The following is a 6,502-nucleotide window of genomic DNA, read 5'->3' on the forward strand; positions in this document are numbered from 1 at the left end:
AAATGACACATTGTCCCCAATGTGTCTAAGTAAAGGAAAGAATGTACCCGGGAGATGGACGACATAGTCTTGGAAAGCATAGCTCATAGCACACCCCCAAACTTGAATTGAAGCACACTTGTCCCTGCAAAATAAGAAAACACACAACAAGTAAAAAGAAACAAAACTAAACATAAATAAAAAGATTAACTTAAAATACACTAAAAAAAAAAAAAAAAAAAAAAAGATAACTATGAGATGCTGCCCAAGTACGCTCGATCGCACGCATGGTACGTTCGATCGCACTTGTGCAAGGGTGGGTGATGTGTGCTCAAGCACACATAAGGTGTGTTCGATCACTCTAACAAAATGTACAACAGCCAAAAGTCGGTTACTGTGCTCGATCGTACTCTGGGTGCGCTCGATCGTAGTAACAGAATGCAATGATCCATAAGTGGAGACCTGCACTCGATCGCACGCAGGTTGCGATCGATCGCAGTAACTGAATGTAAAAACATGACAAAAGACTTGAAACACTAAAACACCAAAGTAAAATAAAACACAAAGGAAAACAAAAACAAAATATAAGTCAAACAACAAAACAAAAGGATATGCTATGGGGTGCCTCCCATGAGCGCTAAGTTTAATGTCTTCAGCCGGACTGTGGCACGTTAAACTTGAAGCTCCAATCTTTCCTTCTCTTGCACCAAAGGGAATGAATCTTTTCTGTTGCACGGTGCTTCTGAGTGTTTCTAGATTGAGGAAGACCACTCTGAGTTTTCTCAAACAGTTGCTCATCCGGTGGGGAATCATGAACTGGAATATAGTAAGAAGAAAACTCAGGAAGCTCTTCTATCTTGATGTCTGATAAGTGCCAAATATTGCATACTTGGACCCCTTTATTTACATTAGTTAATCCTTTAGCTGTGTCGTTATTTAATATTTTGTGTTAGTTTTGTGTTTTTAGTGTTTTGTAGGACATTAAAGAAAAACTACAGCTTTAAAGGGAAAAATGCAAAGTTTGAAAGAAAGCATACTTTGAGAAGACCTAGATGCTGTGGTTAAGTTTAACCCAATCCAAGAAAAAGGTTACATCAGATTAAATTGGATAAAAGATCAGATTAGATAAGATTTCGGATCGGATTCAAATTCAGATTCTGCACACGTCTTAGTATTTTAACCATAACGTTCTGCTCAAATATCGGATTGAAGTGATTCAAACAGAATTAGAAAGCTAGATCAAAATACTACAATTTGTTGTGAAATAGGATTTTCCTAATTGGGACGGTTACTATGCCAAAATCGTCCTGCAATTATAGGACACAAATCTGGATGAATCTTATTCCGATTTCAGACTTCTATTTTGATTGGGAGACAGACCTCCAAATTATCTAGGTTTACTTGGGCTCCTAGGACTTTCCTAAGCCTATAAATAGACCTCTTTGCATTCAAGAAATATATAGAATTCCAGAGAGCAAAATTCTACAGTTTTTCTCTTTTTAGTTTAGGTTTTCTTTAGATTTAGGTTTTATTTTTTATGTGGAACTAAATTCCCAACTAAGGTTGGGGATGAAGTCCCACCGATGAAGAACGACATCACTTTTATGTAAGTCTTTATTTATCCGATTTTATTGAGTTTTATATTTCAATTGTTTTACTTCTAATCAATGTGTGGAGTGATTCTTGGATATCTCTTGTGATTCAAGGATACATGTGATGATTTGAGATAATTTCATATGATTGATTGCTTGGTTTTTAACTCATAAAAATTGGATATCCCTTGTGATTTGTTCTATGGATACATCTGGTGTTTCAATTGAATTTGGATTCCTTTTGTGATTTGGTCAATGAATGGATACATGGGATGGTTTTGATTAATTCTTTGAAGCATAGTAAAACATACATAAAATTTAAATTGTGAGAACTTCGGATAAATATTGATGAACATGGAGTATGTTGTTATGATTCAGTGAGTGTGGATTCCTAAACCTTAGTCTTTACCTTTTATTTTATTTTATTTAGTTTATGTTTATCCTTTAATTTTCAAAACTCAAAATTCAAACCTTTTTGGAACTAGGTTAGGATTTAATTAGTTTAGATTTAAATTGTTCTTTCAAAAATACAAGTATCTGTCGGTTCGACCTCGCACTTGCAATCCATTTACCTACAATCGATTCGTGCACTTGCGAGTTAAATAAATTTGCACAAACATTTTGCTAGTCCCTTAGCAAAACAAAACGAAAAATAAAATGTAAGAAAGAAACATAAATCCTCTTTCGTGGGAGAGACAATTGTATTTAGCATATATAACAAGCCTTTTAAACCTCTAGGCATCCCGAGTGGACGAGTGAAGTCTCGTAAGGGCTTAAAAGGAATGATACCCACAAACATTGTGCACTATGTTCTTATCAAGAAAGAAGTTTCACATAAACCATGGTTTTTATGCCTGAGCAAACTTAAAAAGACAAACACCATCATAACAGTCAAAAGGAAATCCAAAATCAAATCACTCATAAATGGACAATTGAGACCTCATATGTTCTAAAATGTGTAAAGTGTAATTAGCATATAATCATGAAGCTTTCAGTTTAAACTCAAGATAAGTTCTATAAAATTTGTAAGAATCCTTAACAAATAAAACAACCAAAGCAAGATATGCAATTTTTTTTTTTCTCTTTGTTTTTTTTTTTACAGGCTCTGCAATGTCTAACTCCCTTAAGCTTTCTAATTGACCCATTTAACAAGTGTTAGGCCAATGACTCCCAAGCCAGGTGGCTTTAGGGCACTAGATGTAGAACATCCCTAAGGGCTTATTAACTTAAGTCAAAAAGGCTACGAAGCCAGACTAGCCATATCATAAATCAACACTAAACTTCACACATTTTAACGCGAACACTTAATGCTTAATGAGGCAAAAGGTCCGGTTACTTAGCGGAAAACTCAACATGATGTTTCTTTTCTTTTTCCTTCTCTTTTTTATTTATTTATTTATTTATATCTTGCAAGCCAATGGTTATTCATCAATAGGTCATCCAACAAATCTCAAAGAGAACAAGCTTAAGCTCAAACATCATACCTCACAGAAAACATGCTAATGTGCTCATAAAAATTTATCTCAAAACAAGTGAAATCTCTTTTACCCAAAAATAAGTCAAATGACTCAAACTTCAAATGACATAATGATGTGTTCAATTCTTTAAGCAAGCTAATGAAATGTAAACCATAGTCACAGTTTAACTCAATCTTGACAAAAACATAGCACAATTTTTATTTTTATTTTTTCAAAAATTTTAACACAAAAAGACAAATAAAAATAAACAAATAAGAACAAAAATAAACAGACAAAGTGTTTTCCCATACCCTCAAACTTGTATTACACATTGCCCTCAAAGTGTAGTATAGAAATACATTACCGGAAGTAAAGAAATCTCAAGGTGTGAAAAAGGCTAGGGCATCCCCCAAACTTAAACACCAAAACACCTGTCAACAAAAACTAACAGCAATATTTTTTTTCACAGAAACAAAACATCAAAAGATCAATTGCTGTTAGAAACAAAAAAATAATAATAATAAATAGAAATGCAATATAAAGAAAAAGGAAAGAAAAAATTTGAAGAGTAAAGTGCAGAAAATAAACTGGAGGAGAAAACTTTACAGTGCTTCCCCCTATCATGCGGATGTCCAACCAATCCTTTCCACCATTTCTTCTTCAAAACTTCATAGCCCTCTGGAAGGATGTTTCGCCATCTTATGTAGACTTGCTTGCTTTGACGGATCTTCTTAGGCAAGTGGTTCCTAGATTTGTGTGCTTGTGTGCACAAGTCCCTGAATATATTGACATAAGATGGCTCCTGATGTGCCTAAAAAGGGACAGTAATGTAGGCAGGAGCTTCAGTACTCACTTCCATGTCACTGGTTAGATCAGGATTTGTTGGTGGCTCACTGTTCTCATGGGGCTCAACTTGCTTAGGGTGCTCAACTTGCTCCTCTTTCTCTTCCTCCTCTTTGTTATCCACAATTTCCTCACTCTCAAGTGTGATGGTGACCTGGGCATGCTTATGATAAGAATTTTTGGAATCATCCTCATCAATCATGTAGTGCGTTTCGGCCATCAGCTGACTTTAAAGCTCTTCTTCTATCTTGGTCATGGCCTGCTTAAGTTCTTGTATTTCTTTGTTGTTAGCCATGGTGGAATTCTTCATCTCCTGTACAGCTTGATTGGTGAAACTTTTTAGCTCTTGTATATCTTGGGAATTTCTCATGGTAGTATTCTTCATATCTTGTATGCTCTTATCCATTAATTGCATAAATGCTTTCATCATGTCTTCCAGTGATGACTGTGGTGCAGGCCGTGACACTTGAGTGGTAGACTGATAAACAGGAGGTTGAGCTTGATGATCGAACTGCGGATATTCTGAATGGTGCAATTCATCAAATTGGTGAGCATAATTTCTTGTAGCCTGAGCTGATCTTGAGAAATCAGATTGGTTGTTCTAGTCCGGGTTATAACAATTGAAATTTGAATCAAACCCCGGGCTAGAAAAATCAGTGCTCATTTGTTCATATGAAAAGTTAGATCTAGCTGCTCTGATTTGGTCTAATTTGTCTCATAAGTCATCGAGCTCAGCTCGTAGATCTGGACAATTGTTCTCCTCATGATAAGGATTGAAACAAAATGCACATGGTTTATGTGGGTAAAAATTTTGAGGGTAGTTGGTAGGAGATGGTGCCCTACAACTAGGAGAGGCATTAAAATCATTAAAATGAAAATTCATTCTTCCCCCTCACTTTTTAGCATGTAAATATCTCACATAAAACATTAACAATTTTTTTTAAAAAATAAAATAAAATGAAAAACAACTAAAACAATAAAAAAAATTTAAAACTAAAATTTAAAAACTCACAAAAAGGACCAAAACTAAATTTTTGGCAAAGATCTACGGAACTGCTGCCTTTGTTGTGAGTGCGCTTGATCGCGCTGATGTGCGGAACGTGCTTCGGCAGAACTGTAAAACAAGCCAAACAAAACAAAAAACAACAAGAAAAATATTTTTTATTTTTTATTTTTTTTATTAGTAACATGAATAAAACAAAAAAAATTGCAGAAAAATAAAATCCTAATTATAACTAGTATAAGAATAAAACTAATTTAAAAATAAATTCGTTTCAAAAATTGAACAATTCCTCGGCAACGGCGCCAAAAAATTGTTGCGCAAATTTATTTAAATCGCAAGTGCACGAATCGATAGTAGTTTAATGGATTGCAAGTGCGAGGTCAAACACACAGAGAATTGTATTTTTGAAAGAACAATTTAAATCTAAACTAATTAAATCCTAACCTAGTTCCAAAAAGGTTTGAATTTTGATTTTTGAAAATTAAAGGATAAACATAAACTAAATAAAATAAAATAAAAGGTAAAGACTAAGGTTTAGGAATCCACACTCACCGAATCATAATAACATACTCCATGTTCATCAATATTTATCCGAAGTTCTCACAATTTAAATCTTATGTATGTTTTACTATGCTTCAAAGAATTAATTAAAACCATCACATGTATCCATTCATTGATAAAATCACAAAAGGAATCCAAATTCAATTGAAACACCAGATGTATCCGTAAAACAAATCACAAGGGATATCCAATTTTTATGAGTTAAAAACCAAGCAATCAATCATATGAAATTATCTCAAATCATCACATGTATCCTTGAATCACAAGAGATATCCAAAAATCACTCTACACATTGATTAGAAGTAAAAGAATTGAAATATAAAACTCAATAAAATTGGATAAATAAAGACTTACATAACAGTGATGTCGTTCTTCATCGGTGGGGCTTCATCCCCAACCTTAGTTGGGAATTTAGTTCCACATAAAAAATAAAACCTAAATCTAAAGAAAACCTAAACTAAAAAAAGAAAAACTGTAGAATTTTGCTCTCTGGAATTCTATATATTTCTTGAATGTAAAGAAGTCTATTTATAGGCTTAGGGAATTCCTAAAAGCCCAAGTAAACCTAGATAATTTGGAGGTCTGTCTCCAATCAAAATAGAAGTCTGAAATCAGAATAGGATTCGTCTAGACTTGTGTCCTATAATTGTGGGGCAATTTTGGCATAGTAACCATCCGAATTAGGAAAATACTATTTCATATCAAATTGTAGTATTTTGATCTATCTTTGCAATTCCATTTGAGTCACTTCAATCCGATATTTGAGCAGAAAGTTAAGGTCAAAATAATAAGACGTGTGCAGAATCTGAATTTGAATCCGATCTGAAATCTTATCCAATCTGATCTTTTATCCAATTTAATCTGATTTACTTTTTCTTGTATTTGGTTAAGCTTAACCACATCATCTTGGTCTTCTTAAAGTATGCTTTCTTCCAAACTTTGCATTTTTTCCTTTAAAGCTGTAGTTTTTTTTAATGACCTACAAAACACAAAACTAACACAAAATATTAAATAACGACACAGCTAAAGGATTAACTCATGTAAATAAAGGGGTCCAAGTATGCAAT

Source organism: Corylus avellana, chromosome ca11, assembly GCF_901000735.1.
Source record: "Corylus avellana chromosome ca11, CavTom2PMs-1.0".
Classification (NCBI taxonomy): domain Eukaryota; kingdom Viridiplantae; phylum Streptophyta; class Magnoliopsida; order Fagales; family Betulaceae; genus Corylus; species Corylus avellana.